The sequence below is a fragment of the Tachyglossus aculeatus genome, chromosome 5 (assembly GCF_015852505.1).
Source record: "Tachyglossus aculeatus isolate mTacAcu1 chromosome 5, mTacAcu1.pri, whole genome shotgun sequence".
Lineage (NCBI taxonomy): Eukaryota > Metazoa > Chordata > Mammalia > Monotremata > Tachyglossidae > Tachyglossus > Tachyglossus aculeatus.
The window spans coordinates 57392012-57403423 of record NC_052070.1 but is presented as its reverse complement, the minus strand read 5'-3'; the positions used below and the strand labels follow the sequence as shown (position 1 = coordinate 57403423).

The 11412-nt window shown below is 43.7% G+C and overlaps 1 non-coding gene across 1 annotated transcript; it reads right to left on the bottom strand.

The window, feature by feature from the left end:
* Nucleotides 1-6786: 6786 nt before the first annotated feature.
* Nucleotides 6787-6924, bottom strand: LOC119929143. The gene has a single exon (XR_005451282.1). It is a non-coding gene; the product is annotated as a small nucleolar RNA SNORA7 (small nucleolar RNA).
* Between the last annotated feature and the right edge of the window lie 4488 nt (nucleotides 6925-11412).

The following is an 11412-nucleotide window of genomic DNA, read 5'->3' as shown; positions in this document are numbered from 1 at the left end:
AGGCTGGGAAGGGGTCTGAGAAATGGGGAGAAGTCATAATCATAATGTGGTATTTGCTAAGCACTTACTATGTGCCAAACACTGTACCAAGCACTGTAGTAGATACAAGATGGGCAAGTTCCAAGTGGGACTCACAATCCAAGTAGGATTAATCTAATCTAAGTAGGATTAGAACTCTGGTCCACTGATTCTCAGGCCCATGCTCTTCCCACTAGGCTATGCTGCTTCCCAAGACATCCCTGGAATACCGTATTTCATAGAATCTGGATCTTCTCCTAGGGGAATGTTCCCTCCTTAATTCATTCATTCAATAGCATTTGTTGAGCACTTACTTTGTTTAAAGCACTGTACTGAGTGCTTGGAAGAGTACAATACAACAATAAGCAGTCACATTCCCTGCACATGATGAGCTTACAGTCTAGAGCTGGGGAGACAGACATTAATATAAATAAATAAATGACAGATATGGACAGAAGTGCTGTGAAGCTGGGATGGGGGGATGAAAAAAAGAAACAAGTCAAAGCAATGCAGAAGGGAGTGGGAGAAGAGGAAAGGAGGGGAGGGGCTTAGTCAGGTGAGGTCTCTCGGAGGAGATTTTATTCAAACAGTACATGCCTCCAACAGTGCCTCAATAAGGGCACATCTTGTATCCCCTCCTTGTATGCAGGGAATGTTTTCAATACAACTTTGTGTATTGTACTCTTCCAAGCACTTGGTACAGTGCCCTGCACATGTTGATCAATAAATAACACTGATTGATCAACAGAAACCTAGTACTACTCTCAGCAGTGAATTTGCCCTCCCTTCTTTATTTCCTATGCAGTTAGATCTGATCCCCTTAAGCATTTTCCTACGCACCCCCCTCCCAATCCGCAGTACTTACGTTTCCCTTATCTGAAATTTATTTTTAAAGTCTGCCTCCCCCATTAGACTGCAAGCTTGTTGTGGGCAGGGAACTCATCTAGCAACTCTATTGTACTGGACTCTTCCAAGAGAGTCTCTCTCCAGGGCGCTGCACAAAAGTAAGTGCTTAATAAATGCCATTGACTGACTGCAGAGAAGACTGCAACATTCAAGCCCTCCCTTCTTTCATTCATTAATTCAGTTGTGTTTATTGAGCACTGTTTTAAGTGCTTGGGAGAGTACAATACAACATCAGACACATTCCCCACCCACAGTGATCTCGCAGTCTTAAAGGGGAGACTAATAATATAAATAAATAAATACACAACTTCCAGTATGTACATATGTGCTGTGATAAACAAACACGGACCCCAGCTCCCTGGGGTAGTCAGAAATTAGTTTCTGAAATCTGCATTTCCCAGCTAGGATAACCCAGATCCCCAGACGGACAAGTGAATTTTCCAAGTCCGCTGACCAGCTCAGCAACTGCTAGAACAGTAACTCTCCTCAAACCCAGACCCCTAGAAGTCACAGCACTTCCCCTCTATCTGTAGTGTGGTGGGGAGGGTTCTGATGAGCTGATGGCCAAGCAATCTGGGTGCCATTTTGGCTTCTTTGGGGCTTCCAGAGTGGAAGCACCTTGTTTTTTCCTTCCCTTGCTGCATCCTTTCATCCTCTCCTTTGCTCTCTCCTCCTCTCCTGCCCCCTCTTTCTACCCATCTCCAGACTCCCTTCTACACTCTTCCCTCTCTCACTTCCCTCCTCTTTCTTCAGCATTGTTGTTGTTGTTGTTGTTATTTTTTGGCAAGGCGACCCTCTCAGCACGGGATGAGCGGAGGAGAGGCCAGCCTGCCCACAATGCCTCCCTACCCCCGGCCGCCTCACACCTCGGCTACGCTGCTGAATTTCCAATTTTCAGCTAATATGAAGGTCGTGACAGGAGGCACAGAGGGCCTGGTAGGACATAATGGCAGAAGAATTGTAAATGTCGCCTTTAGTGAATACAGAATGAGGAAGAGCTGAGGAGGAGGAAATTTTCCATCCAACGCCGGGCCCTGAATAAGGGAATACATTTTCTCTTCTAGTGTGTCGCATTAGATTTCTAGAGGTGCTAGGAGCCAGGTACATGTCATTAGTAACAGTTTGGGCGATAATGAATCCTTTTATTTCTCTTCCACACAGCTCATGAATACATAAGGAGGCTGGTTTCAGTCGCATCTGGTTCGGCTGCAGGAACCTCACATAACTTAATCTCACAGCCTCTTCAATATTGTAGCAACCCAGCTGGGGCCTCACTTAAAGGGGACACGGTCCCTTTGGCAGCCCACATTGGGTGGAGATGGAAGGGGTCTGCCCGTGGGTCTCCTTGGTGCCATCCTTGAAGAGGGTTGGTTGCTGCCAGGCTTGGGGGGCTAGAGGGCAGATTGGGCCTAGTTCTGAGAAGCAGCATGGCTCAGTGGAAAGAGCACGGGCTTTGGAGTCAGAGGTCATGGGTTCAAAACCCAGCTCCGCTGCTTGTCAGCTGTGTGACTCTGGGCAAGTCACTTAACTTCTCTGTGCCTCAGTTCCTTCATCTGTAAAATGGGAATTAAGACCGTGAGCCCCCTGTGGGACAACCTGATCACCTTGTAGTCTCCCCAGCGCTTAGAACAGTGCTCTGCACATAGTAAGTGCTTAATAAATGCCACTATTATTTTTCTTATTATTCTGAGGTGAGGAATGTGGAAAGAGCTGGTCCTACTTATCAATCAGTCAATCAATTTATTGAGTGCTTACTGTGTGCAGAGCACTGTACTAAGCGCTTGGGAAGTGCAAGTTGGCAACATATAGAGACGGTCCCTACCCAACAGTGGGCTCACAGTCTAGAAGACTAGTCTAGTGACTACTAAGTCACTGGATCCCAAAGATGCAGGTGAGGAATGGGAATAAGAATAATTATGATATCTGTTGAGCACTTACTGTGTGCCAAGCACTGTACTAAGCTCTAGGGAAGGTATGCGATAATCAGGTTGGACACCATCCCTGACCGAAATGGGGCTTCCATGCTAAAGGAGAGGGAGAACAGACATTTAATCCACATTTTACAGATGAGGAAACTGAGGCACAGAGAAGGTAAGGGGCTTTCCCAGAGCCTCATAGCAGACAAAGGGTAGAGTCGGGTTGTTCAGATACTCCACTCAGAGAGCAGCCACTAATGGTTCAGCAGTGACGGATGTGGTCAGAGATTAGCCTCACTGGTCAGTTAGCTACTCACCTCACTTCTTGCCCCAAGAATACTTATGTTCACATCTTTCTACTCAGCCACTTCCCTGTTGCTGTAATCTATTTCAGTTTCTATCTCCCCCACTAGATTATAAGGTCCTTGAGGGAAGGGATCCTGTCTGCTGACCTAACTGTACTCTCCCAAATGCTTAGTACAGCGCTCCACACATAAAAAGAATGCAATAAATACCATTGATTGATTGATTGATCATAGCTTGAGGTTGTGCCAATAATTTCTTTCAGATTCCCTTCTAAGCTCAGTCCCTTCCTCTCTACTTAGATTGTGAGGTCCCAAGGGGACAGGGAGTGTGTCCGATCTTATTATAAGTGCTCAATAAATAAGATGCAATCAGTGAATGCTTAGCAGAGTGCATTGGCACATATTAAGAATTTAATAAATACAATTATTTTTTATCATTGGTCACCACCACCTCTGATGATGTTGGTGATAGTGGTGACCAATAATAAATAATTATGGTGCTTATTAATGCCACATTCACATCATCATTGGTGTTATTATCCACAGCTCATCTAGGGCATGGCAGTGTTTTAAATGCTGCCAATATGGTTCCTTGCCCTAGGAGTCGGGCAGAAATGTAAAAGGATCAATAGAAATCTATCTTAATAGGAAACCATATGTAAATGAAAAATATAGTCAGAGGCCCTGGGTTCTAATACTAGCTCCACCATTTGTCTGCTATGCTACCTTGAGTAAGTCAATTGACTTCTCTGAGCCTTGGTTACCTCATCTTAAAAATGGATTAGATTGTGAGCCCCATGTAGGACATGAACTGTGTTCAACTCAATTAGCTTGTATCTATCCCAGCACTTAGTACAGTATCTGGCACATAGTAAGTCCTTAATAAATGCCATAAAAGCCCAGTAATTTCAATTATAGCCCAAGCAAGAGAGAGTGAAGTCATGACAGTTCTATGATCTTTGTATAGCCTCTGTGGGTTTCGCTCTGATTGCACAGGTTCAAATCCCAGGATACGACTGAGGGAGAGAAATTGAATTTGATGGTTTCCTCAGCAGGGAGATAGAAGCACACATTGCTCCCCGTAATTATCTCTGTACATCATCTCTTCAGACAGCTCTAGCACTTAGAATTGAATGACTTTACACCTCCTTAACATTTTTGTTTATATCCACTCAAGTTATTTGTTTAACCCCTCTAGTTGTTAATATTTTCATGTTAGTCTTCCTCATTAGAATATAAGCTCCTTGTGTGTGGGGAATGTGTTGTTTTGGTATTTAGCATTTCTCTATCAATCAATGGTATTTACTGAGCACTTACTATTTGCAGAGCACTAAACTCACTTGGGAGTGTGCAATAACAATACATTACAATTGCTAGTGACTAGTTGCTAAATCGACACTCAATTAATGTTACTACTACTACTATTACTACTCTTCCTACATGCCTGATGTGAAAGAAAAAGGATTCATTGGGTCCTATGTCCTCACCAATCTGGGGCTTAGCTTTTCTCCGGTCAAATTTGATCTGCCCTGCTGGTTGTGTGCAGGGAGATCCCCTAGCTCAGAGTCCCCCAGACCCATTCTGATTAGCTAAACCAGTCCTGTTTGGCTGGCAGCCGTCAGTGAGAGAGCAGGGTCAGTTGGAGATGTCGCTGCCCTTTTGGGTGAATTCTGAGCATGTTGAAGAGCTCCACTGTGGCCCAAGAACCTGGGGTTGAATCAATCTCCTCATTTCAAGTGCCTAATACAGTACTGTGCACACAGTAAGTGCTCAGTAAATACCATTGATTGATCTTTCCTCAGCACAAAGTAAGGGCTTCACATTTGTCAGGAATAATAGAGGTCATGATAGTAACAATAATCTCTGAACCCCCAAATTTCTGGTTGCCCTCTTTGATTTCTAGTTCCCTCTTGCTGGGGCTTCTCAGCCCCTTGGGATGGCTTGCTTGTAGGATTATATGATTCTGTTCTTGGACCCTGGTGCTTTTTGAGTCTGTGGAAGAAGGAATGAAGTGGGGAGCAACAGGAAACCTGGGAATCATCCAGAAGCAGAGGGACAGGGTAAATCAACTTGACAGGGCCCAGGAAACAACTCAGGAAGCAGTTATCCAGGGTCCTGAGTTCATAGGTGATGGACCTTCATCTTAATAATAATAATGATGATGGCATTTGTTAAGCACTGTGTGTGAAGCACTGCTCTAAGCACTGGGGTGGATACAAGGTGATCAGGTTGTCCCACATGGGGCTCACAGTCTTAATCCCATTTTACAGATGAGATAACTGTGGCACAGAGAAGTTAACTAACTTGCCCAAAGTCACACAGCTGACTGACAAGTGGTGGAGCTGGGATTAGAACCCATTCATTCATTCATTTATTTAATCGTATTTACTGAGCACTTACTGTGTGCAGAGCACTGTACTAAGCGCTTGGGAAGTCCAAGCTGGCAACATATAGAGATGGTCCCTACCCAACAACGGGCTTCCTCTGACTGCCAAGCCCATGCTCTTTCCATTGAGCCATGCTGTGTCTCTGTCTTCCCTCATGTGTTACATCTCTTGTGGCTTCAAATTGTCCCTCTTTGGACTCTCCACTTATCAGCTCTCGTGGCCCACTATCTCCCTGCTTGCATTTTGTTCCTCCCGAGCCAACAACTTGGCTGAAGCCCACGTTTGTCTTGCCAACCTCTGGCTTTTTGCTCAAGGTTTCCCCAGGAACTGGAATTATTATTATTACTACCACCACTACTACTACTACTAAAAATAATAACAATAATAATTGTGGTATTCGTCAAGCACTTACTATATGCCAACCACTGTGTTAAGTGCTGGGGTAGATATAAGATCATCAGGTCTTATATAAGATAGAAAATATAAGTTATAAAATCATCATGGGGCTCACAGTCTGTGTAAGGGGGAGAATAAACACTAAATCCCCAGTTTGCAAATGAGGGAACTGAGGCACAGATAAGCTAAGTGACTTGCCCAAGGTCATACAGCAGGTAGTTGCCAGAGGCAGGATTGGGACCCAGGATCTCTTACTCCTAAACCTGAGCTTTTTCCACTAGTCCTTTTCTCTCTAAGTCTGCCAGACCTCAACCTTCCCCACTCAGAGTCCTCCTAAAGTCCCACCTCCTCCAACAAACCTTCTGTGACTAATTATTAGCACCCTAAATTAATCCTTTGGCAGCCTTTTACACACTTGGATTCATTTATGCTTGTCCTCATAACTTCTATTTATACGCATAGTCATCTGAATATTTTATTTATTCTGATTTCGCAGCTTGTGAATAGGTCACTGTCTCTCCCATTAGAGTGTAAGCTTCTTGTAGTCAGGGAATATGTTTTGTGGTTCTGCTGTACTTTCCAAAGTGCTCAGTACAGTACATTGCACTAGGTAGATGCTTAATAAATACCTTACTTGTTGTCTTATGCCTTTGAGTCGTGTCTGACCCATAGCGATGCCATTGACATATCCTTCCCAGATTGCCCCACTTCCAACCACAATCGTTCTGGTGTCCATAGAGTTTTCTTGGTAAAAATATGGAAGTGGTTTATCACTGCCTCCTTCTTCTCACTCAACTTAAGTCTCTGCCCTCGGGTCTCTCCCCTGCTGCTGCTGCTGCCCAGCATGGGTGAGTTTTGACTTGTAGCAGATTGCCTTCCACTTGCTAGCCACTGCCCAAGCTAGGAATGGAATGGGTAGGACTCTTCCTGACTCTCCCTCCCTTAGTTGAAACTGGTAGAGTACTGGAGATTCTCCAGGTGCAACCCTGAGAGGGGAAATACCTTACTACTACTGCCATTATGTATTTCTCAGTGGATTTACCTGCTTCCATCTCCCTTTCTGTTTCCCTTTTCATCTCTGTCAGGCTGTCAATATATTTATAGCAGCATGGCCGTGTGGAAAAAGCATGGCTCTGGGAGTCAAAGGACCTGAGTTTGAATCCCCTTCAGCCAATTGTTTGTCATGTGGCCTTGGCCAAGTCACTTAACTTCTCTGTTTATTCATTCATTCATTCAATCAATCATATTTAGTGAGCGCTTACTGTGTGCAGAGCACTGTACTAAGCACTTGTTAAGTACAAGTTGGCAACATATAGAGATGGTCCCTACCCAACAGTGGGCTCACAGTCTAGAAGATAATAATAATAATAATGATGGCATTTACCAAGCGCTTACTATGTGCCAAGCACTGTTATAAGCACTGGGGCAGTTACAAGGTGATCAGGTTGTCCCACAGGGGGCTCACAGTCTTCATCCCCATTTTACAGATGAGTTAACTGAGGCCCAGAGGAGTTAAGTGACTTGCCCAAAGTCACACAGCTGGCAAGTGGTGGAGCCGGGATTTGAACCCATGACCTCTGACTCCAAAGCCCGGGCTCTTTCCACTGAGCCATGCTGCTTTGTCCCAAAGCAGTTCCTCAGTTACCTCATCTGTAAAATGGGAATTAAATACTCTTCCCTCCAACTTAGACTGAGCCATGTAGAACAGAGACTGTGTCTGACGTGATAAGCTTGTATCTACTCCAGTGTTTAGAACAGTGCATGACACTTAGTACATGTCTAATAAATACAATTGGAAAAAAAAACCTCTATCCTTCTCTTGTTTCTTTTCCAGCCTTTTTGTCTCTCTTACTTCATGTCCCTTTCTGCTTCTCTCAGCATCTATCAGAGTGGCTTTGTTAAGCACTTTCTTTGTGCTAATCACTTTATTAAGCACTGGGGTAGATATAATATATGCAAATCGGACACAGTCTCTCTCCCACAAGGGCTCATGGTCTAGGAGTCTAATTTGTCTTTTTGTTTGTTCTTTTCATGGTATTTGTTAAGCACTTACTATAGACCAGGCACTGTGCTAAGAACTGAGGTAAATACAAGATAATCGGTTTGGACACAGTCCATATCCCAGATGGGCTCCCAGTCTTGATCCCAATTTTACAGATGAGGTAATTTGGGCACAGAGAAGTGAAGTGACTTGCCCAAGGTCATAGAGCAGACAAGTGGTGGAGCCAGGATTAGAACCCAGGTCCTGACTCCCAGGCCGAAGCTCTTTCTCCTAGGCCATACTGATTCCCCTGCTAGACCACACTGCTTCACTCACTTTTGTTCTCTCTTTCTTGTTCTCACTCTCTCTTTTCCGAGTTCAAATACATAGATGCGGAAGAGATTCTGTAACTGCCTGGTTCTCTCCATGTCCTTCTGAGCCTATCTTCCCCATGTCTAGTGCTGTTGAATGTCTACAGACTCCTTTCTGCCACAAATAGGCCGCATTTCAGCCTGTTGATCTCAACAAGGTGAGTCCCCCAGATGGTTAAATTTTCCAGCCTCTGGAGAACGGTGTTAGAAAGTGTTGAAAAGCTTTAATGGCTGACATCAACCCACTTAGCATGAAAAACCATGAGGCAAAAGTGTGGCCAAGTAGCATTAGCTTAATCCTTATGTGATAATCAGGTTGGACACAGTGCCTGTCCCCCATGGGGCTCACAGTTTTCATTTCCATTTTACAGAAGTCTTACCTGAGACACGGGGGAAGTGAAGTGACTTGCCCAAGGGCACACAACAGGCAAGGGATGGAGCCGGGATTAGAACTCAGGTCCTCTGACTTTCAGGCCTGTGCTCTTTCCACTAGGCCATCATCATCATCATCAATCGTATTTATTGAGCGCTTACTATGTGCAGAGCACTGTACTAAGTGCTTGGGAAGTACAAATTGGCAACATAGAGAGACAGTCCCTACCCAACAGTGGGCTCACAGTCTAAAAGGGGGAGACAGAGAACAAAACCAAACATATTAACAAAATAAAATAAATAGAATAGATATGTACAAGTAAAATAAATATATAAATAAATAGAGTAATAAATATGTACAAACATATATACATATATACAGGTGCTGTGGGGAAGGGAAGGAGGTAAGATGGGGCCATGCTGCTTCTCACTGAATGGTTTCCTCTGTGATGTTCCTTGGCCGATAATTTGTAAACTCCTACAGCGACCAGTGACAATGTGTGGATCTGAAAGCTGCACAGTGAAAAAGCAGGATAGAAAGATTCTTTTCAAATGTGATGTTAGAGAAGGCTTTTGTAAATACCATGGACTGCCTGAAAAACAAACAAAGGGATTTTGGAACAAATTAAACCAAAGTGGTCTTCGGAAAGCCAAATGACTTAGATTATCATATTTTGGACACATAATCAGGAGGACTAATTCTCAGGAGAAGATACTAATGCTAGGAAAAGTCCAGGGAAAACATGGAAGAGGCAGACTGGTAACTAGATGGATAGAAAGCATAACAATGATAACAGAAGAACCATTAGAAAGGTTGCGGATTATGGCAGAGGACAGGACGTTCTGGAGAAAGTATATCCATCAAGTCGCTATGAATTGGAAACAACTCAATGGCACTTAATAATAATAATAATAGGGACAATGGACAGGGAAACTAATAAAAAAAAGGGCATGCAAACTTCCCTGGCAGCTTCAGCAAGAAATAAAGTAAACAGCCCTTTCAATTTAAAAGCCCAAACTTTGCTCAAATAAATAAGTAAATAAATAAAAGAGCAATCAATCCTAATAAAAAGAAATCAAATCCAAAGGATTAAAATCTTGCTAATCAATCAAACATTCAGCACTAAAGTAAACCACAACTTTATAAAGTGATTGGTTTTGTCTCACTTTTTTTCAGCGCTAAGTGGGTATTCTCACAGAACAATCTGCACGGGCTCTGATGAATGTTAGCGCAAGAGTTTTCAGTATTTGGTTCCGGCACCTACTACATGGATATTAGACCATCAGAAATGCCATTATCTGAGCCATTTCTAGTGTTCTGACACTTGTACCTATCCAAGAGCTTAGAACAGTTTGTGACACATAGTAAACACTTTAAAAATGTAATAATAATAATAATACCATTCATTCATTCAATTCATTCAATCGTATTTATTGAGTGCTTACTGTGTGGAGAACACTGTACTAAGTGCTTGGGAAGTACAAGTTGGCAACATATAGAGATGGTCCCTACCCAACAGTGGGCTCACAGTCTAGAAGGGGGAGACAGACAACAAAAGAAAACATATTAACAAAATAAAATAAATAGAATAGTAAATATGTACAAGTAAAATAGAGTAATAAATATGTACAAACATATATACAGGTGCTGTGGGGAGGGGAAGGAGGTAAGGTGGGGGGAATGAGGGGGGAGGAGAGGGAGAGGAAAGAGGGGGCTCAGTATGGGAAGGCCTCCTGGAGGAGGTGAGCTCTCAGTAGGGCTTTGAAGGGCTTCCAGTGGCCTTTGGAAGAAGCATGGTGGTTGCTTTCTTTATAAGTAGTTAGAAATTGATTAATAGCTTTACCTTTTCCTTCTAATACTAATTGTGGTATTTGTCAAGCCCTTTGTGTCGGGTACTGTTGTAGATAGAATACAATCAGGTTGGACACAGTCCCTGTCGCAGTCAGTGTTCACAATCAAAGTAGGAAAGAGAACAGGTATTGAAACTGAGAACATAAACTGAGGCACTGAAAAGTTACATGACTCGCCCAGGTTCACACAGCAGGCAAGTGGCAGAGACAGGATTAGAACACAGGTCCTCTGAATCCCAAGCCCATTATCTTTCCACTAGGCTCCTTGGGCATTCTTCCTGATTGGGTGGTGAGATTAGAAGAAGCAGTGTGGCTCAGTGGAAAGAGCACAGGCTTTGGAGTCAGAGGTCGTGGGTCCTGGCTCTGCCAATTGTCAGCTGTGTGACTTTGGGCAAGTCACTTAACTTCTCTGTGCCTCAGTTCCCTCATCTGTAAAATGGGGATTAAGATTGTGAGCCCCCCGGCGGACAACCTGATCACCTTGTAACCTCCCCAGTGCTTAGAACAGTGCTTTGCACATAGTAAGTGCTTAATAAATGCCATTATTATTATTATTATTATTCAAAATTGTGACTATTCTATCCTTTTCTCCAACTCTGTTGGTAACCTCTGGGGACTACGCGAAGGGCCCACGGCTGCTACTAGCAGGGCGTGCAGGGACAGGATTGAGGTGTGGAATAGTCTGTGATACGCACACTGTGAAGGAATATGACTGAATAGAAAGAGCCCAGGCGTAGGAGTCAGAAGGCTCAGGTTCTAATGCTGGCGCTGCCACTTACCTGCTGTGTGACCGTGGACAATCCCAACTTCTCTGTGCCTCCATTTCCTAATCTGTAAAGTGGAGATTAAGCACCTGTTCATCATCATCAGTGATTATCATCGAGTATTTGCTGTATGCAGAGCTCTTGG